This window comes from Antechinus flavipes, chromosome 2 (genome assembly GCF_016432865.1).
Source record: "Antechinus flavipes isolate AdamAnt ecotype Samford, QLD, Australia chromosome 2, AdamAnt_v2, whole genome shotgun sequence".
Classification (NCBI taxonomy): domain Eukaryota; kingdom Metazoa; phylum Chordata; class Mammalia; order Dasyuromorphia; family Dasyuridae; genus Antechinus; species Antechinus flavipes.
The window spans coordinates 525060346-525085316 of record NC_067399.1 but is presented as its reverse complement, the minus strand read 5'-3'; positions in this window follow the sequence as shown (position 1 = coordinate 525085316).

Sequence of the window (24971 nt, the reverse complement as noted above, 5' to 3'; positions counted from 1 at the left end):
AGGAGGAAGATAAATGCATAGTGGAGGCTTTCATTTCTGAGAGAGAGTAATGACAGCAGAAGCAATAACCACCTGAGGTGGTTGCCTTCTGTACCCATCCAATTACCATTTGTCTATGAAGGCATGACAACTTTCTTCTTTCCTGATGTGTTTATTCTTTCTTCATCTTAAGTGAATGGATTTTAGAAACTGAATGGACCAAATTATGATCTTGTAAACTTTGAAAAGATTTGAAGAGCCATCAAAGCCTACTCAGCAATCAAACAAGTAGTAGCAGGAGCTAAAATCTGGTGAAGAGCTAGCCCTGAAGAGTGACCAGACTATGGTTCTCTTTTTCCACTTCTCTCCTTTCTTCCTTCTCTTCCTGCTTCTCTCTAGGCATTTCTCTATATATCTCTGTGATTCTCTCCTCCACCCCTGCCAAAAACAGAACAGCTAACTTCTTCTTGACTTATCTTAATAATAATTTCAGAAAGTAGAGAAAACAAAGCAAGGAGGAAGGGGAAATCCTGGATATAATTTTTACCACCATGAAATAACTAGTTTTTATGGTGGGAATGCTAAGAAGTTTGGGAGGAAGTGACAACTCTACCCTAAAGTTTTTCTAGAGGAAAAGGAAAATAGTAGGACATACTCTATGGTGTGCCTCATATTTCAGCAGAACTGTTTTGAAAGATTTTATATGAAGGATATGTAGAATTTTTTGTCCTTTTTGGCAGTTATTTAAGTATTAGATTGATGAAAGTATTAGACTGATGAATTATTGTATTAGATGTGTATTAGCAAAGTAGATATATATGTAAAACATTTGCAGGTATATTTTAGCAAAGTATTTATCATAGTATCTCATAGTTATGGAAAGATGGAGAGATGTGGGCTAGATTATTATAATTAGAATCCATACTGAGTGAATGACTAGACTCAATAAGTAGTTCTTAATGGTTCCATATATACATGGAAAGAGTTAACTAGTAGACTGCCTCAAGGATTTATACTGAGTCTTGTCTTGTTTAACATTTCTATCAACTCAGCAGAAATTTTTGAGTTTACAGTACAAATTCCACTCATGGTAGCATGTTGGGTCCTCAAAGAAGAAGTAGCTACATTTTCCCTCAACTATTGGGGCTCTAGAGGTAGCCCTAAGAACTTATAAATATTTTTTTATTATCACTAATGAGCTATAATTCCATATGTTCCTCCGATAGCATTTAATATCTCCCCGATATTATCTAACCAATTAACATCAATTAGCTTTTACAAAGGTATAATTACTAAAAAGATATAGTGAGAACTAAAGTACAACTTTCCAAAATGGGAAGACACTTTTCCTTCTATTTAATCACTCGGTCCCTATGGAGAATGGAGTCAAACTTAAAGTAGTTGCTACAAAATTCACAGAGAGAAAGAGACAGAGACAGAAACAGTGAGAGACAGAGACAGAGATATACACAGAGGCAGAGAAACAATGAGACAGACAGAGAAAGAGAGACAGACAAAGACAGAGATACAGAGAGAGAGACAGACAGACAGACAGACAGAGACAGAGAGACAGAGACAGAGACAGAGACAGACAGAGAGAAAGGAAGATACAGAAACAGAAACAGAGAGAGAGCTCACTTCTGGCTATGGCATGTTACTTCCTTACTTGTAGGATCTGGTGTCTAAATTGTTTGTCCTACTTGGTATTGCTGAGCAAAACTGATCCCTCCTCAGGCCTAGCTCTTTACCAGATTTAGCTCCTGCTATTACCTACTTTGATTGCTGAGGAGGTGATGGCTCTCTAAATCTTTTCAAAATTTGCAAATCATAATCTGGTTCTAAAACTCATTCACTTAAGATCAAGAAGGAATAAACATACCAGGGACAGAAGAAAGAGAGTTTTCATGTATTCATAAATACAAGGTAATTGAATGGATACAAAAGCTAACCATCTGAGGCTGGTGTTGCTTCTGCTGTCGTTACTCTTTTCCACAAATGAAGGCCTATAGCAGGGGAGAGAAGAAGGGAGAGAGAAAGGGAAGGAAGGGAGGGAAGGAGGGAAGAAGAAAGGAGAAAAAAAGAAACAAACAAATTAAGAAACAAAGAAAAAAATTCTTCGATGGAAATCTTTTTGTATATACATTCACTTCTCTCTGCAGCCAATTAAAAAGCTTTTCATCATATGAAACCCTTTGGGTGAAATGAACATTACATGGAATAAGATCCAGATAAGGAGACAGAGAACGATCAATCAGACAGACAGGAAGAAAACCAACAAAGCTGCACATCTCAAGAATCTAGGAAAGAGTATCAAGTAGAAAAAGATAATAAAAAGTATCAAGGATTTCAGAGAAATCAAGAAGGATGAAGATAGAAAAGTTTATTTTAGTTGTAAGATATCATTAGTAACTTTAAAAAGAGAAGTTTCAGTTGAATGATGAGATTAGCAGTCAGACTGCTAAGAATTAAGAAATGAAGAGGAAGAGAAGTAAAGGCACCTATTTTCAATAATGTCAAGGAATTCAGCTTTTAAAGGGTGGAGAGATATAGAATGATAGCTAATAGAGATGGATGAATAAAATAAAGACTTTTTGAGGATGAGGGAGACATAGGTTTGTAAACAATAGAGAAATGGCCATTATTGGAGTGGAAAGGATTGAAGTGGTAATGTATGATAGAAGTAGCAATCTGATTGGGAAGATGGGATGAAATAGTATCACTTGCACATTTACAGGAAAAATCCAAAGTTCTATTGAAAGAGGATAAAGATAAGTACAAAGAGCAAGCAACACAATGAGGAGACTACCAGAAAGTGGTGTCCTAAGTCCTAACAAGACAAAAGTTCACCTAAATCTAATAAAATGAAATTTAATTGGAATAATATAGTCTTATTCTTGAATTCAAGAAATTAACTTCACAAGTGTGAGAAGAGAGAAGCAAAGTTAGATAGAAATTTATCTGAAAATGTTCTGGGCATTTTCAGGTACTACAAATCAATAATAGTAAATGACTTATGGCAGTCCAAAAAGCTAATGCAATCTTAAACTGCATTAAGAGAGGAATAGCTAGATCTTAGGATCTACTTGATAGAGGCATTTTTGGTGGCATTCATATGTATTCCATTCATTTCAAATGTGCAGTTTTCTAAATTTCATCAAATTATAGAACCTTTAAGGTTATATCCATCTCTTGAAATCATCTAGTCTAGTTCCCTGTTCCAAAACATAAATCTCTGAAATATCCTTAACCAGTTGTTGCCTAACTTCTGATTAGCTAGTTTAAGGAAAATCCCCATTTGGTCTCCCTTGATGTCATCTTGCTAATTTAATCTGTGTAAATGAGCTAACAGCAGAGGTTTGAATCCAGTTAAATGTAGCATAAGCACATTTAAACTCTGTCTTCTAAAGAAGAGAGTTTCTGCTTTTGTTGTCTAACCCATTAATGATGTTAATCATTGAGAATTTTAGATTATAACAGGCCATAAGGTAGATACTTTGGGACACAAGGGACCTTGCAGAATCTCATGATTACAGTCATTCATATGTTGTAGGTGGTAGCCTATTGTATCTATGTATAGGGCCAGGCATTTAAAAAAATTATAACTCATGCCATTTTAATTACTTTAATTAGCAGGTAAATGTTCCTATAAACATATAGCTGTTGTGTCCAAAGTGGGGTGGAAAGGCAGTAATTCATAGTTTCTGTTGTTCATAGAAATGGGTTTCTAGCAAACTGGCCTAAGATAATCTTTTCCTTATGCTGAATTCTACTACATCCACATTACTCCTGATTTTATAACATAATAGACCCAGAGTAACAAAACCCAAATAGGGTCAGGTTTCTCCATTATAATGTTCGTAAAACATTACTGCATATTAAACAATCCTGATTTGAAAGACTATGTTGATATAATTTTTTTTTAAAGAAAGAAAGAAAAGGCTGGGCCTCTAGAAATAAAGAGGTAAAATCAATAGAGAGGTTGGTCTTTCAAGAATTTCCCCCATGCAATAAAACAGACAGCAGAATATGCTAGCTGGTTGTCTGCAGTGCTTGGAGTGACTACAGCTGACCAACAAGGTAAATCAAATCTGCTGCCAATACATTCTTTTGCTGTCCAGATAAAAACGGCAGACTAAGCTGGTGAACTTTCACCCTTCACCCAAGCTCTCTAAGCCAAAGTACAGATTAAAAAAAATCAATAACCCCAATCGATGGGAAAATATTTTTAGTCTCTAACTGAACGATATGTTTTGACAAGGCCAAAGAGGCGCACAAAAGAATGACAAAAGATAAAAGACAGAAAATTAGGATTTTGCTTTATTGGTTGAGGTAGCATTACCAATCACTTTCTTCCCTACCCCCTACCTAGGTTTCCCCACTGACACTGGCCTAAATTATCTAGTAGAAAAGAAATGAAGTATAAGAAGCTGAATTTATAAAAATGTATGATTCACCATGAAGCACTTTACTGCTTGTTATTGCCACCAATAGAAGTTGCTACATCCAGGTGAGCAATCCAAAGAAATGACCACATACAGTTTGAAATGATGGGAAAATGTTTTATTTTGTTTTCCCCAAAAACTAGTAAGTAGGAGTGCAGACAGGAACATGACAAGAGGGGTAGGAAGGAAGGAGAAAATAGAATGAAAATGTAATACAATAAAGATCTTCACTAGCATGCCAAGATACTTTGTGATCAAATCAAAATAGTGAACATTTGAGGATGTATTTAAAATCATATCCCTGCCCCCATTCCTTCCATATTATCAAATAGTTTGACTCAAGATAGTTTTTTTTTCCCTGTAACCTCATGCCCTTGTGGTTCTTTTCATAAGTAAACAAATTAAACAAGAAATATCGACTGAAATATTATCTTCTCTTCTGGCATCCTCAGGAGTGATTTATTTTATATCTAAATCTTAGCCCACCACATTTTTTAGAAATTATTTTACATTTTAAAATCATAAAAAATTACAATTAAATAACATTTTGAAAAATACATATTTTGAATGAAATCTACAGGGGTGTGTGTGTATGTGTGTGTGCAAACAATAGTATCTATATAACAATGAAAAAATTACTCAGAATTTATGTAACGGTTTCCCCCTCTCCCCCCCAAAAAATCATGAAACTACAGAATGATTTCACAAATTGATCAACACTGTCCAATTATTTTGTGGAAGTAATATTCTTCCTTGCAAATAATTGACAAATGGATTTATTTATGGAAAGCAACATCTATTGAAATCTTGTGGACTAATCATGAGAATAATAATAACAATTTTATTCTATATATTTTTAAACTTTTTCCCAGAATAAAATGACTGGTTATTCAGAATCTTCCTTAGGATGAGCTTGATATTCTTTGCTAAGTTCTAAAAGTTAAACTATTATTTTTCTCTTTATTGATTTTTGTTCTACATTCATTGTTGATATCCTTTTTATAACACCATCTTCCTAAGCATATTTAACACCAGAGCTCCCAGACAATTCAGTAAAAAGTAGTCAATTAAATAGAAAAATTAGTCAATATATTCATTTGGCACCATGTATACTGGTAATCAAAACAATTAATCATCAACTCGTAGATGTAAAGATTTCAATTTTGAACTGATTGCTTTAGTGCTATGGAGGCAAGACGCAAGAATATTAGACTTGGAGTTGGAGAATCTAGGTTTGAATTCTGGTTCTGCCCCTTACTGCTTCAGTTTGACATTTAATCCTTCTTAGATTATTTTCTTATATGCAAAGTGAAATAGATAAAATCTAATACCCTTTCCAGCTCTACTGAAATACTATGATACTAACATGTTATTTTTGGTTCCCATAGATTCACTGTGACTTCTCTAACAAAAATGATCATTTTTATAATGCTTTACACTTTCTAAAATATTTTCCTTACAACAGTGGGATAGTCATCATAAACGACTCTTGTCCCATTTTATAGATTTTTAAATAGAGGCTAAAAGATTGGAGGAATATAGATATCAGATACTGGTTAAAAGTAAAATGAGAAAGATCTTTTATTTCTAAATGTGGAGTTCTTGTTCTTCTTTAAAATAATATATTGTTCTCTCTGGGGGAGAGAGCAGGTTTCTCAGGGAGGTTTTCTGGAGGCAGTCTTAGTATCAGTTAAAAGTAATAATCACCCAAAATGCAACCAGGTGTTAAAAGTTCAGATCTTTTATTGCCACTATGCCATTGTGCCTGGTTAGCTTCGAGGCCTATCTCTCTGCTTGGTTCCAAGAGCTCCCTCCGAATGTCTCCAAATCCAAAGGTTTGTCCTTCAGCCTCCAGCCAGCACAAAGGTGAATCTCTCTTGCCTCTGAGAGAGGGCTTCTGGCTCTCAATCTCCCAGAGTGCTCCTCTCCAACCCCAGTCAATGTTCGGAAGTAAAACTCCTCACTCAGAGAGGGCTTCTGGCTGAACTCACTTGACGCTCCCCTCTCAATCTAAATTCAGCTCAACTCCCAACTGAATCCACTTCTTATATATCATCTCCCAAAGGTTGACTCCTCCTTCTGGAGGCACACCTAAGGGAGGTGTGAATTCACAAAATTACAAAGTTTGCTTTGTGAATCTCCCATACTTGTGAACTCCAATGAGTACTGTGTGAACACAAGCATTGTATCAATTAGTTCTACTTAGTACCTTGTTTCAGGTTCTGGTCCAAAACATCTCCTTGTAAGATCAGATCAGTGATACTGAACCATGCTAAATTAGATAATTATTGTCTCTATCAATTCTAATGACTTAATAGTTTGTAAAGATTCCTTTTTTTTTTCAAGTGTCGACAGACCCAGATCCTTTGCAAGTAACATCAGCCAGATTCTAGCCTAGTCATTGACTATCTTTGGTTGATAAAGTTAAGTTTCATTTAAACTCTCTAATCTACAGTTTCCTCATCAATAAAATGAGGGGATTGGTTTAGAATACTCTAAAGATCCCTCCGATGGTGCTCTAGATCCTTTAATTTCTCTGTTTTTCAATATGACTTTCCAGGCATATTTTAGTCTTGTCTTGACTGAAACTTTAGGAGCCCAGAAACATAGGAAAGAAGCTTTATAGATTTACATGGACCAGTTTCGATCTTGGAGGTATCTCAACAATATTTTTTGGCTCAAAATCCCTCCAGTTTCTCTAGGGAGCACCAACATTTTCCTTTTTGTCCCCTTCTAAGACTTCACATGTTAACATCAAAATCTAACTCATATCAAGGTCTCTATAACAACAAAAGGACCTCAGATTCCATGCAAGAATATGGTCTAATAAAATAGCAAATATAAAACAAGTCTTCCTGAAATTCCTATTAGAAATTAGTCTTATTCTAACACTGATCCTTGGTTCTTTAAGTGAATTCTTGGTTGTTCAGTGAGTACAAACTCTGGTAGATTTCACCATCTTGGAAAAGCTTTGGGGTATGGTTCTGGCAACAAGCTATGTCTACTGAGGACTCACCTATGAATTCTCTTATCATAGCAGTCCATGAAGCAAAAGAAAATGCAAAATGATCCTCAGTCTGATGCATCTCCTGTTAGGTCAGAAATAGTGGAAAAGAAAATAGAAGATGCTAAGAATAACAGTTTTAAGAATGTCTTTAAAAAACAACAATTTTTGATATTCTAAATTGGAGTTCCTTGGCCAATGGTCAACAAACATATATGGCACTGGAAGAAGTGAACATTATAAATCTTGACATTCTATAAATAAAATCAGACAAAAAGGAAGATGAAATTAAATGGAAAGAGGGCTCAGGTTCCACTTGGAGATGAATTGTTGGAATTGATTTCAGAAACATCATGATTTCAGAAAACAGGTAGTTTTCATTTTTGCAACCTTTGTAATAAGTGGTTTTTTTTAAAAGAAAAGATCACCATGGAAAAATAACAGTTTGTAAGTCAACAGCTGGTAGAGAAAAAGAAAGGTAGATTAGATCTATGAATAACTCGCTGTGATTCTCCAATTTAAGATGACATATACTTTTTTATTTTATTTAGTGATTTTAATACAGTGGTAGACATAGATTAAGATCATGATAAATACAGGGAAAAAATCTTGCTTATGAAGAAGGAAAGAAATCAAAGACTATACCTATATATCATAATTAGTTTTTTGATAAAATAAATTATACTCATTATGGTAAACTTCAAAAAAAATCTCAAAAATATAATCAATTCTATTGTTGTGAGAGACATTGGCTACTACTGGCTTGTTAGAATAAAGTCAAAATTAAGACAGAGATAGAAGAATAAAAATGTGTATACTTACATATTATAAGAAATATATTACATATTACATGTATGTTCCATATGTGTATGTAAACATATATATGAGGCAGTGAGGTGGCATAGTGAAGAGTGTGCGGGCCTAGAGTCAGGAAGACCTGAGTTCAAATTCATCTCCAGATACTTACTAGCCATTTAATTATGGGTAAGTCACCTAACCCCGTTTGCCTGTTTCTTCATCTGTAAAATGAGCTGAAGAAATAAATGACAAACTGCTCTAGTACCTTTGCCAAGAAAACCCTATATGGGGTCTCAAAGAGTCTGGCACAATTGAAATGAATAAGCAACAACATATATACATATACAATGTATAGATATAGATTTAAATATAGACATATCTATCTTGGATGAAAGTTGCAAAAAAAAAAAATGAGTGGCTCCTAGAACTAAACTGGAGAGAAACTAGTCTGGAATGCTTTTGGTAAGTCGGAATTCTTCTAATAATCCCAATCCTTTCCCCAAAGCAAAAACCATGTTTTTTTGTTTCATTTGTTTTTTTAATAACATTTTCTGATGTTATATGACTGTAAATTATAGAAGACTATCATATTTGAATAGTTGAAATTAAGTATCATCCAAGGGGGAAAAAACAGTTCCATGGTGTGAGAGCATAGTACTGCACATTATAAGCAAGGAATTATAATGTAGAAATAGAGTAAAAAGTATCATCAAAGAAATGGGTGATCAAAAAGGAAGGTGAATTCATCACATAATAAGAATGAGCCTGTGTATTCCATTGATATCCTCAGAATGTCAAAAGAGCTGAAGAAGGGCTTTGGAGAGAATGCCAATAAGTGAAATTGCAGATCCATTTCAATATGTGGAACACAGAATAGACTTCATTCAGCCCAACAAAAAACACAAAGATCTGTACTCAAGCTAACATGTGAATAGTCGAAACAACTTTCCTTCTTCGTAAGTGAGCTTCATCATATGCCCTCTCCAATTCTTCCAGATGTGTGTGTGTGTGTGTGTGTCTACACTCACAGTTGTAGCTCCTGAGCCCTTTCCAGTGTGCATCTAACTTAAACAAATCATAATGACATCTGCAGGAATTTCCATAATCATTCAATATTGTTGCCTTTGAGGAAGCATGCTTTCAATTCAATTCTTTCAGAACTCTCTGAATCTTGTCTCAAAAACTTTTATCTGAGAGAATTAACTGTTTGTTTCAAGTTCTCTCAAAACTATTTGTGTATTTCACACGAAATACTCTTTTACTGTATCTTTTCAACACATAAAAGGCTTACATAAGAAAGGGGAAGGACCTTACTGTACCCTATAGTTGAGAGCCCCCTACAAAAGAAGAGCACCTAAGGTTGTCAAAAAGTCAAATTACCTACCTTTATAAGTAATCTTCACAAGTGACTTATACAATGATAAACAGACTTCTAGAACACTAACCTGTAAAGATTAGGAATTCCCCTTGCAACAAATTTCCCCTTTCCTTGCCAACCATTTGGTTCAGTTTCTGGCTCTGATCCTTGCAATAGTTTTAAGCCACAAAAGTGACCAAACGAGTATAAGAAATCAGGGAACATAACTTCCTTAGTCCTTAGGATATATTCCATCACACTATTAAATTTAACCTTAGAGATTTCTTAAGGAATTTGTCTTAACTCTCAATCCGGACTCCTTAGAGACCTATGAAGTGGTGGTCACTCTAGATCCTCATTTTGGTACCCCAAACTGGTAGTAGAGTCTGTTGAAATGTTTCCAATTTATTCATTTTTTTTTCATTCCCACTCCTGCCCATTCCTTTACCCTACCTTAATGTAATTATCTTTTATCTGGTCTATTTGATTATAACCATTTTTGCTTCTATCCAACCTACCCAATTCTGAGTTTACCCTTTCTATAATAGCACTTTCAATATTACACTTTCCCATTATTATCTACCAGATACTATCCCAACTCATCCTATATTCAATGGATGGACAATGGATTTAGGAAAAGACACTGGATTTGAAGTAAAAAAAAAATGTATTCAAATTCCCTTCCTGCCATTTGTTTTCTAAGTGATCTTGAATGGGTAACCTAATTTCTCTGAATATCTGTTTCTTCCTTTATAAAAATGATGGAGTTTTAGTAGATAGCCCTTTTCAGCTGTAAAGCTACAATCCAAATTTTCCTTTTCTACTTTATATTTATTACTACTCTATTATAGCCAGGCCATCCTCTACATATATTCATTCCTTCTGACAGGCGTTTGTCAAGGCAATTCTCCTTGCTTGAAATGTCCTCCTTGCTTCTCTTTATCTAAACTCTATTTATCTTTCATGGCTCTTTTCAAATCTTACCTCTTTCATCAACCCAAATTTAAACAACCCAGTCCCTCATCTGAGTTCCAATGTGTATCATTCATTAGATATTAAATTATTTATTGGTTTATATTATTGTTTTAACTTTTTTTTTACTTTCTTTTTTACTTTTTTTTTTTTTTATTTTTATTTTTTTTTTGCTGAGGCAATTGGGGTTAAGTGACTTGTCCAGGGTCACACAGCTAAACCGTGTTAAGTGTCTAAGGCCAGATTTGAACTCACTTCCTCCTGACTTCAGGGCCAGTGTTCTATCCCCTGCATCACCTAGCTGCCCCTTGTTTTAATTACTTCTTGCATGTTTGTTTGTTTGTTTGTTTGTTTTTTTGCTGCAAGCTGTTTGTAAACATTTTGAGTGAGTCGACCCAGAGACTAGCATCCTATTGTAGTACTCTATGAGATTATAAACAAACTACACGGGACCAAAAATGCCATTAGACCAACATAGAGAGTTAAAAGTCTACTTCTCAGATAGTATTATGTCCTCATGGTAAATTGGATTGATTTTTTCCAATCTTAGCCTTATTAAATCATAGGTATATAGAAACTTCCATGATGAAGCTGATTCTTCTCTTCTATCCTCCCTAACATATAAGTGACAAGAGGGAGAAATAACATTCTGGGTAACTCTAAGGTATATTAAGCTGGGATGAGGAAATAATTAGGATTTAGATAGGTAGGTAGATACGTAGGTAGATAGATTAATCAATGATAGACATATGATATGATAGAGAGAGATGTATGATGATGACAAAGACAGGAGAGGGAGGAAGGGAAAAAAAGAGGGAGGGAGGGGGAGAGAGAGAGAGAGAGAGTTCGTGTAAGAACTTACTTTGTGGTAGGCTTTGTACTAAGCAGTAAGCATATAAAGATAAAAAATCAAGGCAGTTGAAGACAGTTCTATTCTCAAGAATTTTATACTTGAACAAGAATAGCATCTAAAGGAACTGAAAAGTGAAAGGCAATATAAAGGATGGCAAGAGAAAAAGAAATTCAGAGAATTGTGAATAGAAAGATTAAAGAGAATCTAGTACAGGGATTCTTAACCTGCTATCCATAAATTTATTTTTCATATATCTTGATAACTATATTTCAGTATAATTGGTTTCCTTTGTAAATACATTTACTTTAAGCATGTCAAGCATTATTATGAGAAGGGATCCAAAGGCTTTTCTAGACTGTCAAAATCAAAATTGTTCATCATCTCATAGTATATTGCAATACGATGCTAATCTCAAAGTTACTTTTTTTAAAAAGTCTAAGATTTCATGATCTATTACAACCCCTTAATTTTAAAAATGAAAAAACTGCTGCCAAAAAATACCGTGACTTTCCCCAAGACCCCTAAACAAGAAGAAGCAGGGTTTGTATTCAAAACTAAGGCCTCATGATGAGCAGGATAGTTTCAGAAAAACCTGGGAACACTTACATGAACTGAAACAAAGTTAAATGAGCAGAGCCAGAACATTATTTACAGAAAGAGCAAAATCATTCAATGATCAGCTATCAAAACTCAGATCTTTTCAACAATGCAATGATCCAAGACATTTCTGAAGGACTTTTGATGAAAAATGCTATCCCTCTCTAAAGAACATACTGGTGGAACCTGAATACAAATGAAATCATACTTTTTTCTTATTATGCTTCTTGGGGGTAAGGGGGCCATTGGTTTGGGGTTTGGGATTTTTGGTTTTGGGGGTCTGTATTTTCTTTTACAACATGGCTAAATATGTTTTACCTGACTGCACATGTATAATCTATATCAAATTGCTTGCTTTCTCAAGAAGGAAAGAGAGGAGAGAATTTGAAACTTAAAACTTAAAAAAAGAAAATTTTTAAATTGTTATTACATGTAATTGGACAAATAAAATTTAAAATTTTTTCAAAAAGAAAAGAAAGAAAAGAAACTTAGGTCTCTGACTCCAAAATAGTGATTTTTTTGTGCTATACAACCTTATTTCTGAACATTGAGCCTTATTTCTGGCCTCACATATTGCTGTCATAAATTGTTTGAGAGATTCATGAGTATACAGGTCACTTAGCCTGAAAGGGATGTGATACAGGATTTGATTGGACCAAAGCAAAGAGAAGCTAATGGAGCGATATTTATAATTATTGTTCTATACGAGATCGATATTTTAAAAAGATGGCTGTTCTGTAAGGGAAAGCCTATATTATTTTAATAACTTAAAATTTTTGCAGTCATACATCATGAGTGATAACAGATTGTTCTCCCTTCTGCTTTTGACCACTATGGCAAAGGTAATGGTTAGAATGGAGTTATATACCTCACTTCTCCAAGGTAGTATATGGCTAGAACCCTCCTCCTTCATGTAAAAGGGATAGAAAAGCATTTATTTTTCTCCATTTTGGACCATGTCTATAAACATAAGCCGGAGCAAGAAGAAGTGGGGTATTGAACCTTTAGGTCCTTAGTATGTCCTTTTACAAGACTGGTGGTTTTGGAAAGCCCTTCTCAATATTACATCTTGGACTTTATTGTTAATTCATTTTTCAATCATATCTGATTCTTTGTGAACCCATTTGGAGAATTTTCAGCAGAGATACTAGAGTGGTTTGCCAATGCCTTCTGTAGCAATGGATTTTACTACCATCTCTGCTGCCAAGTCTGTGCTTGAGTATATACAAGGAACTTAGCTGAAGTAAAGGAAAACAATGCTATTCTAAAATCAGTGGTATGGTATAAGAATGGAGTTCTCGGCATGGATTAGGATAGAAAGGAGTTTTAATTCTGTTTCCCTCTTTATTTAACTAACCTTTTTTCCCTTTAGCCAATCATTTAACTTTTCTGAGTATGATTACCTGGCACAGCTGCTTAATAATTGCTGTTGATTGAGTCCCCATTTCCTCATTTATAAAATATAATGCTTACCACACATGGGTGTTATATGATAGAAACAAACTGATTGTATAAGTAAAATACCTTGCAAACCTTAAGGCACTCTTCAGGTGTCAGGAATATGACTGCTATGAGTAATGCCCAAACCAAAATCCCTCTTTAATTTAACTGTGTTTTCAAAGCCTCTGCTGCCCAAAATTCCTGGTGAATTGTGCTCATTGGGGATAGCTAATCCATTTCAACTGTCTGGGCAGTTGATTCCTATCTCTGATTGGCCAGTGACTAGAGGGGGTCTTGCCTAATTTTCAGCTTTCCCAGGGGCTATCAATAATGGAGCAAAGTTGAGCACCTATCACTCAAAACCCATCCTTTGGTGCCTCATAAGAAACAGAGCTGAATGCCATGGAGTCCCTGCTGCTTTCAGGTGGACAATAAGGGGAAATACTTGACAGGAAGATGCAGCCAGTCAGATAACTATGCCTACTGTTCCACTGAAGCAGCAGGGATGCTTTTTGCTTGCCTCTCTTCTTTCCATCAGTAGAGGCTGGGAAAGGAATCTTGTCAATCAAACAGGAAGTGAAGCCTCTTCCTCCTGGTACTATTTGTTCTGCAATCTGAGAGGCAATGGGCTGTGTTTGGGGCCCTGGATTTAAGGCCCTACTATGGACCAGCAGTTTAGAGCTAGAAGGGGCCTTAGAGGTTAAGGCTAGTCTAAAGAATTGGAATTGTATCAACCGTGATGTTTTTTCTATAAATAAAATGAGAAGACCAATGGAAATTGAAGTTAAATGAAAGTATGACTTCTTGAAGAGGACCTGGTAAGTGAACAGGATCCAGACTCCTTTTTTAAAAGATAAGGAACCAGGGAGCTAAACATAACAGAACTTGATCTGAACCCAGGTCATCTGACTCCAAATCTGTCACTCCACTGTACCCTGCTGCCCCTATGACAATAGCAAGAGATCTCAATCCAAATCCCATATCTCTCTAAAATACATATCATGTCATTTCTGTTGACCTCACTTTACTCATCTGTAATGTAAGCAGATTAGACTAGGTCTATATTGATATCTCTTCCAGTTCTTATTCCTATCATACTATGACTATAAGTTCAACTACTGGTTTAATAAGATTTTTTTCCTCAGGTTAGGCCTGAAAAGTTAGGTTTGAGAGCAGTGTTAAGTACCTCCACCACCCATGGACATATTTTATTCATATATCGTACATAGCACCTAAGATTTATGGAAGTAGAAGAAGCCTTAGAGTTCATTTTGTCCAAACCCAATATTTTATTAATTATGAAACTGTAGATCAAAGAGAAGTAAGTTGTTTAAAATCACATTAGTTAGTGCCAAATTTTAATCTAAACCCAATTTTCCTGAATCCCATTCTGATGTTCTTTCCATATACTGCCTAAGGAACCATAAAGGCCAAATTATTTTTTTTAAATTTACAACACATATGAATGGGTAATTTTTCAACATTGACACTTGCAAAACCTTCTGTTCCAGCTTTTCCTCTCCTTCCCCCCCACCTCCTTCCCTAGATGGCAGACTAGTCCAATACATGTTAAATATGTTAAAGTATATGTTAAATTCAATATATGTATACATATTTATACAATTATCTTACTGCACAAGAAAAATCAGCTCCAGAAAGAAAGAAAAAAACCTGAGAAGGAAAACAAAAATGAATGCAAACAATAACAGAAAGGGTGGAAATACTATGTTGTGGTCCACACTCATTTCCCATAGTTCTGTCTTTGGGTATAGCTAATTCACTTAATTACTGAACAATTGGAAATGATTTGAATCATCTCACTGTTGAAGAGAGACATCTCCATCAGAGTTGATCATCATATAATCTGTTGCCGTGTATAATAATCTCATGGTTCTGCTGATTTCACTTAGCATCAGTTCGTGTAAGTCTCTCCAGGCCTCTCTGAAATCATTCTACTGCTCATTTCTTACAGAACAATAATATTCCATAACATTCATATACCACAATTCATTCAGCCATTCTCCAGTTGATGGGTATCCATTCAGTTTTCAGTTTCTAACCACTACAAAAAGGGCTGCCACAAATATTTTTGTACATGTGGGGCCCTTTCCCTTTTTTCAGATCTCCTTGGAATATAAGCCCAATAATAACACTGCTGAATCAAAGGGTATTTACAGTTTTTCAGCTTTTTGAGCATAGTTCCAAATTGTTCCCCAGAATGGTTGGATCTGTTCATAGTTCCACCAACAATGTATCAGTGTCTCAGTTTTCCCATATCCCCTCCAATATTCATCATTATATTTTCCTGTCTTTTTAGCCAATCTGACAGGTGTGTAGTGGTATCTCAGAGTTGTCTTAATTTGCATTTCTCTAATCAATAATGATTTAGAGCACCTTTTCATATGGCTAGAAATAGTTTCAATATCTTCATCTGAAAATTGCCTGTCAAATATCCTTTGACCATTAATCAATTGGAGAATGGCATGATTTCTTATAAATTTGAGTTAATTCTCTATATATTTTGGAAATGAGAGGCCAAATTCTTAATGTGTAAAGACATTATCTGATGAAAGAAAAAAAAGAGAATAAAATTGAGCAAATGAACAAAAAATTAAAAAGCCTTATTAAAATATAGAAATCATTTGATCAATTGTGTGCTTTACTTCTTGGTTTTATTTTGGTTTTGCTGTATATACCTATCTTACTGGGATGAGATGGTCAGAAATAGGTTGGACTAGAAGGCCCCCAACATCCCTTCTAGCTCTGTAACTCTGTAGTCCCAAGAGCTAATTAACATATACTGGATTTTCCTGTTCAATTTAAGCCATTTCTGAAAATTGGGAATTCTGTCTTCATCAAAAAACAGTTCTCGGAGTTGAAAAGGCTAATGACACAAGCCTCATGGGATCTTAAGTCCATATAGAAAGGCATGTCTCTAATAGGTTCCTTTTGGCACTCAGAAAAATATATTACTGTATTAAAATATGAAATACTTGGGTCGTTAGGGTTGTTACATGAACATTCAATTGCCTGGAATACATTTTCTGATTTCCTGCTGGTACATATGGGAGAGGAAAAAAAAGAATGTGTACTATTTAGTTAGAGTGCCCATAAGGAATATAAATGATAATGACATATAATGGAGTATATTGATGTCCACAGAATCTTAGAATCTTTGAGTTGGAAGGGATATTAGAGGTCAGTAGTCCAACCTCCCACCCAATGCAGAAATTTCCTCTTCAGCATCCCTGATAGATGGTCACACAGTCTCAGCTTGAATACTATGCAAACTTCTGGAACCCAGTTAGTATAAGAATTCAGCTATATCAAATCACATCTTTCAAGAGATTATACCAGTTTCTCCTAAAATCTTACTTTAACATAAGTAAGGCAGGTGTTCCCCCGGAATGAGCTTTTTAAAAGGAACTGTACTATATTTAAAAAGAACCAAGCAACAACAAAAGTCACTTTTTAAAAAAATTACCTATTTCAAGTCAATGTTCTTTTTCTAGTCTGAATTATCCAGGTAGTATTAAGATTTTTTGGACTTTAGAGGAACAAAATCAGGTTGAGACATAATCACACAAGTAGAGCATAAATACTTCTATGATACTGAGAAATAAAATATCTTAGCTGTGGAGATCACCTAATAAGCACTGTTGAAATAAAATGGCTCTATGTGATTCCAATTTAATGAAAGAATTGGGTATTGTAGCTGGTCTAACAGAGTAGACCAGGTCAAGAGTTAAATACAAGGATCAATAGTTAGCCAGTGATTTCTTATATAATGGAAACTCCCAGATAAGAAAATTCCCTCTACTAATGTAAGTTGGCACCATCTCCACAACTGATGGTCTTAGAAAGTTGGCTGAGGCACAGAGGGTCAGTGGTTTATCCAGGCTCAGACATGACTGGCAGGACTTGAATCCTGGCCTTCTGGTTTTGAAGTTCAATCTCTGAATAATGGTGTTAGAGAATATCATATAAGAATATGATAACAATCCCATACAAAATACCATTAAGTACCCAATGGCAAAGCCTTAAATTCTCTTTTATTCTCCACACAAGCAACACAAAAGCCCTGGTGAAGAAGAGGAAGAACAAGTGAACCTCTTAAACATAGTTTTTCCCAATAATTCTTAATATTTCCTTCAAATGTCTAATTAGTAAAAAATAAAGTGGGGTTCAAGAGGATGGAGATACTGGAAACCAAATGAATTGTGAGAAACCTAGCTTCTATGTGAAACAAATGTGGCCATTCTCCTCTCCAAGGCCAGCCTTTTATTTATGGCATTAATTCCATTCCTTCCCATCTCATCTGGAATATTTATCCATTGCTCATTTTCTCCTTTTTCTCCCCCTTCAACTGCTCCCTGCTTAAAGAACATTTTGACACTCCCTGAAAATGTATTGATGCCACCTACATCTTAAAAATCCTTCACTTGACCACTCCCCTCAAATTATCATCCTATATCTTATCTCCCTTTAACTGCCAATCTCCTAGCTAGGTTAATCTACATTATCTGTCCCCATTTCCTCACCACCTGATCACAACAGTTTCGAACAATCTGGCTTCCAATACCACTACTCAATTGAAACTATTTTTTCAAAAGGTACAGTAATAAAATTACTAAATGTGATGGTCTTTCTTGTCTTTATTCGCATTGATCTCCCTGAATCTTTTGGTATTGTTGGACATGCCTTTGTTGGATATTCTTTTATTCTTTGACTTCCATGAAACTGTTATCTCCTGGCTTTCCTCCTTTTCATCTCACCACTCCTTCTTGGTCTCCATTGCTGGACCACATTCTGTATCTCTCCTCCATAATGTAAATATCTCCAAACCCTCTTCTCTCCTCTCTGGAATCTCTCCTTTGGTAATCTCAGCAGCTCTAATGAATTCAATTATCATCTCTATGTAGATGATTTCCAAGACTATATTTGTTACCCATCATTCTCTTCTGGAATCTAATATTATAGCATCTGCTAAACATTAGGATCTCAAACTGAACATATCAGAAAGGAGCAAGTTCTGACTCAGCTCCTGAAGCCATCCTAGTGTTAATTAACCCTATGCAATTAAGATAGCTCTTAGGTACCACTATATCCTCTCAGATTGGCTAAGATGATAGGAAAAAAGATAAAGTTAAATAACCCTAAAGAAATATCACCTGGCAATGAGCTTAGGTGGTACAACCCCTGCCAACTCAGCAGCCACAGCTACTGAAGACTGGAAAAGAAGCTTCTTGCCACTAAATTCCTTAACAGTAAGTAGCTTTGTTGATAGAAATGACATTGAAGAATATATGATTTGCCACTATACCCTAAGGTCCCCTGGGCCTTTTTCATCTGACTTCTGGATGAAACTTCATAAATGTTTTGTATTCTTTAATTTAAACGTGAGCTCCTTGAGAGTGATAACTGTCTCACTCTTCTATTTGTATGTCCATCACTTAATGCTATGTTTTGAATTTAGCAAGCACTTGGTAAGTGCTTTTATTTCAATCACTTAGCATGTGTAGAATAGAAACTCTAATCTTCCCTCCTTACCCCAAGCCTTCCCTTCTTCCAAACATATCTAATTCTATTGAATCTTTTTCATCAACTAAGTTCATGGCCTATAAGTCACCCTTGCATCCTCCTTTCTCTGTTACCTTCATCAGCTAATCAATTGCCAAGTCTGTCGATATTGCCTTCACAACACCTCTCGCAATTGTCCCTTTCTTTATACTCCCACCACCAAAACTCTCATCACTTTTCTTGGAAACAATTGCAAGGACACAAATTGTGTTGCTTGCCTCGGGCTTCTCCTTTTCCTAATTCATTTTCTACCCAGAAATAGTTTGGGAAATGGTCTTGCCAAGACATAGGTGTGTCCTGAAACTCCCCTGATGAAAAAAAAAAAAAAAACTTTAGTCACTCCCCATTGATTGTAGAATAACAAACTTCTCAGTTTAACTTTGAAGGCATTGTATGATCTGACTCTCCTAATGCCCATTTTATAAATATGTCTTTCAAATTATTCCCTTTCATACACTTAACATTTAACTAAATTGGCATCCCTTTTCTTGATATTTCATTTCTTCCTTGTGTGCACCTATACATACCATCCTCCCTCCATGTCTAAAACATAGACTCCCATTGTCTCTACATTTCAGATTCCTTATTTCTTTTCATGACCCCATGTCATGCACCCTTCATGAAGCTTTCCCTAATCCCAATAACTGATACTTTCCTCTTTCTCTCTCTCTCTTTCCCTTGTATTTTCTTATCCATATACATATTGAACATATTTTACCCATCCATTGCTATACCCAATTCCTGTCATAATCATCCATATACAGGAAGCGCTGGAATTTTTTCTGAGTTGAATTAAGGTAACATCTCCACCTTGATGGCATCCTAAAATAGCAGTCACTGAGACAACAATGTGACAACTCATTATGGGGAAGCAGCCTGATACATAAACCCTTGTCTTCCTCTCCTATAATTCATATAGCAATATATAAATTGTTGGAAAAGGAGAGAGCTAAATTTCCTCTGCTTTCCATGATATTTTCAGATCATGTCATGACATCACCTACCAGATCCAATGTAAGAAATGAAATTCTATCTAGAATATTCTCCAACCTGGATCCACAAAGTCTGAGTCACTGGTTCTGAGCCAAATGTCCGCCATTATTATTATCTGTAGCACTCCCTCTGTGAACTGCTCTTCAATTCACATTAGCAAGGTGAATATCTTAGAAGACAATCACCATATTCAGATTCAAAAGATATTCTGTGGTCCCCCACTCCTAAAACTATAGTTCACAAGTTTCTAGAGGTATGTTTATTTTTAAGAAGCAGCCGTTAGACAGGATTCACACAAAGCGAAGTCATTTTCTAGGATGGCATAGTAAGAATAGTAGTTCCAAAATAATTCCTCCTAATAAACCTAAGACACATTCTCCTAAAGTTGGCAATGGGAAGAGTGAACTCAAACTTAAAAGTTCCTTGGTAGTGAGACACACACTTAGGAAATAAGTCTTTATCAACGCATGCCTCTGGCATCATAGGACTCCAATACCCCTTCTTATCTTGTGGTATTCTCACTTTACTCCCCTTGATCTCTGTATTTCTGATTGGTAAATTGCTCATTCTGCAATTCTCCACAGATTAACTCTTGGCTGCCAAAAAATAGCTCTCAACTTCACAATTAGTACTCTTCCCAGAGTACCCCAGAAATCACTGTTCATGAAGATGCTTCCTGACCCCAACTTTCGTTATCTGTCTCTGTTCTCTGCTAGATGTTTTCTTCCTTAAAGAAGAATAGGAGCAATTATCAATCTATAAAACTATTCCCTGCCTAAAAAAAAAAAAATTCATTCCAGGGTCAACAAACTTAATTTTTTTAAGACCAGCCAATATTTTGGTTAACCAATAAAAAGTGGCCTTTCCAATTCTATCAGAAAAAAAAAGTCTTCATGTCTTATAAATGAATAAAGGGCAGTTCCCTTAAAATATTTATACTTCATCACCTCTATTTTCTGTCCCTCCTTAACTTTTTGTGGTTATGTTAATTTTGCTAAAGGGATGAGGTGTGGAGAAACCAACTTTTCCTCTCTTACAGGCTCACAGATACAAATACACTTTATCCACTAGTGCAAGTTTTATACAGGATTACATTGTTATCTAATCCCTCCAGGCAGTTATCCAAAAGTTATATCCCAGAAGTTACCTAGGATTCTCAAGATTACCAAAAACTAAAAATAAAGTGCTAGATTTCTTTGCAATTCTTGATATGCATGAACGAGTGATATTGGATTCTGGATTGGTAGGGAGTAGGAGTATAGAAAAGGTTTGCTTCTAATAGAGGTCTTCTCAGCATGAAAGCCTTGGATTTTCCCATTCCCTTGGGCTCTTAAGTGTGTTCCTAACTCTATTAAGCAAAACCTCCAGGAAACTATAATATAAACTTGCCCTTATTATGGATCAGATCTGTTCAGTGGTCAGTTTCAAGTGATCTTCCTCTCTTCCCTTCCCCCATCCCTGGCTGCTGGGTTCTTCTGGATTAAGTCACATGGCCAGGGAGATTTGGAGGGTTAGAAGGATGTTACCCATAAAGAGACTGTCACCAGCAGCCCCATGCTGAGGGATATATTGATTTAGGTGTGCTGTTTGATGAAACCTGGCAACAGAGTTTCATCTAGCTTTATTTTTTCCAGTTCATCACAGACTAGATCTGCCAAGACTTCTTTAATTTGGTTTGTTAAGGGCACCTGGTTCTATTTGAAACCCTAGGACATTATGCAAGAAGGTGCTGCTGATAAACTTCTTTCCTACTGAAGACCTCAGACACTTACCAGCTGTGTGATTCTAGGTGAGTCAGATACCCGGTGTCTGCTTCAGTTTCCTCAACTGTAAAATGAGGATGATAATAGCACCTGATTTCCAGGATTATTATGGGGATCAAAAAAAGGTAGTATTTGTAACACACTATAATGCCTGGGATATAGTAGTTGGTTGCTTGTTCTCTTGCCCTTGGATAATATAGCATATGTCAAATACAGGGCCAAGGTGCCTAATGTAGTATCAGACCCAATAACAATTGCTATCAGCAGACAGATTTCCCATGGCTCTAGTGATGCTCATTTCCAGATCCCAGACATAGCTTCCATCACAAGACTCATTCCCAGATCCCAATTGGAAGTAAAGATGTTGCCACTCCTAAGAACCATGATTCCTTTCCCAGATATTGTTTCAGAGGCTGCACTTGGAATTGCTTGAGCAATTGGTCAAAATAGAGTCTACGTTACTCAAAGTTTGTCTACTTTACATTTTCTCTGACCTCTGTTTTATAACTTTGTTTATTTGCTCCTCCCTGTTAAACTTTTATTGTGCCTAGCATCCCCAGGAATGTAGAACAGTGGTTCTCAAACTTTTGTTCTCAGTATCTCATTAAGTGAGTTATCTTTTTAGATATTCACCATATTAGAAATGAAAAACTCATTTTGAATTTTTAGACCTTCTGAAAGTTTCTGAAATCCCCAAGATTCTCTGGACCACACTCAGAGAACCAATGATATAGAATATACTGTGTATAGATTTTCTGTATATAGCATTAGGAGCTGAGTTAGGGAAAGGAAAAGGGAAGATGGAAGTAATTGTAGCCTAAACCTATCAGATTCCATTCTTTGTTGAGGTCATGGCTGGCCATCCCTTGATCAATTGATCAGTTAACAAACATTTGTAAGGCACACTACATGCTGGACACTCTACTAAGTGCTGGGGATACAAAAAGAGGCAAAAAAAAAAAAAAAAAAACAGTCCCTGTCCCCAAGGAGCTTATCATTGTTAGTAATGCAGAATCCAGACTTCCACTCTGTGTCAGAACATTATATCACGTTAGTTTCTGGGCATACCATTGCAAGCAATATTGTAGTGAACATACTTACTAAACTACATTACTACAGTCATGATTAGGCACTGGATAATCCATTTTCATAGATCTCCAAGTGTTACCCATGTCCAAAGACCTTCCACTCTTCATTCTAGATCTTGGGGAAGGTATTAATTGATTCTTTCCAGGATCACTTTGCTTTCCTATAGTTTTCTATAATATTACTACTTCTGAAGTATAATTAATAGTCAAAGACCAGTCTATTCTATGCTTTGAGCCTGGATAAGTGGATAAATGGTCGTTCCCCCCATATGAATTGTCAGAAAGAAGAACAGATTGGAAGGCATAAGATATTTGGTTTAAAACATGCCACATTTGAACAGAGAGAAGAAAAGGAGACAAGTCTTCAAGGAATCCATACCTTTTGTAGACACAGTCACCAAACTTAATTTTATAGTAATTAATTTGTCATATTTGGGATTGTTTCTGTTAATTTACATGATCTTTGAAATGTAGAACTCTAATTATTTGTTTTTGTATGTGAGAGGCAAGGTAGCATAATGAATACAGAACTGGCCTCAGCACCCGAAAGACCTGGGTTCTCTGACACATAGTCACTTAATCTCTCAGTGGCCACACACAATTCTCTAAGACTCTAAGATGGAAAGAAGATGCCAACCTATAAGGACAAAGGAAATTCCTATTACTCAAGTGTCCTACCAATGGAATCGAAATATCCTGTCTACATCTCTATTTATATTCTACACTAAGAAACATAGGAAACAACGTAGTCAAACCTCAAAGATAAAAACAGATACTTTAAATTAAGCGAATAAGAGGGAAATAAAGGAGAAGAAAAAACTTCATTATTTGGTCAAGCTGAGGCTGTGTTGGACAGGTGGTAACACATACGAAAAAAGCACTGAAAATGTGCTTGGTCTTTGGCTGGATGCTCGGTATCCTTGAGACATAGTTATGGCCAGAAGACTAAGTGTGAGATTTATTGTCAGGGATTTAGACCCAGGGTGAGGCCTAATCTTGGTTACAGAAGGTTAAGAACCTGTCTGTTTTCTAAGAAGAGGATAAGCAGTAGGTCACCATGTGAGAGAAATGCCCATCCTCCCAGTGTGGCGGCAACCAAAAGGGAGCCTGGAGTCAAACTGCCTGCTTCCTGTCCTGGGACCACTGACAGCCAAAAGCACCAGTTACCTCCACTGTGTAGCAATTGAAGAGCAAGTTCCCCTCAATTTGAAATGACCCAATACAGAGACACTCAGGAGAGTAAGGGCAACCTTTGCACAGCAAGCTCTGACTAACTTCAAGCCCTTTAAAAAAAGAGAGAGAAAGAAAGAAAGAAAGAAAACTTCTCAGCTCAGATAATCACCTTATCTGTCCCCTCAGTGGAATCCTTTGCACCTTGTGTTAAGCTGGACAATGAAAGGGTTAACATGCTGCACTGTGCTGGGGAGAGCACTGGACGTATTATGTTAAACCCCTTTTATAGAAAAGGAAAAATCCAACTGTTGTGCAGAAAATCCCTACCCTTTCCAATCGATTCTTCCTACCATAGGGCATCTCGTCAGTTTTGATTCAACCTCCCGAAGCTTTTACTTCAATGAAGTGGCACAGCAGGCACGGGGAAGACAGCTGCCAGGCTCCGGATGGCAAGTCACCGGTGCAGCCGAAGTGAAAAGCAGAGGCAGGGAGGGATGTCACGGTGGGTAGCACTGAGACTGTTTTAAGCCATGCCCCGGCCCTTAATGATAAACTCTGGGTTCAAAGGGCTGCTAGGCTGTTGGTCACTGATCTCATCTCAAGGTGATAGTCACCTCTGGCCTTTCAGCAGACAGCGAGCCTACTGTCCATCCATCTTCTAGCAGCTTGACACTAGATTCTCTACCCATTTTACAGCCAGCGAACATTCCCAATTGATTTATTGATTTCTGTCTGCTTGTGGAAGGAGCTCAGAACAGACTCTATGTGCTCTTGCAGCCTCCTGCATAGATTTTTTTTCTCCTTTTTATCCAAGCCGCGTTAGCAGTCTGTGTGGAACAGGAATTAGAGCATGCGGGAGCCCAATTTACTGGTGGTGAATGTGCCAAGCTCCAGATGGAAGATCAGCTTTGCTTATACACCCTTTTTCCTTT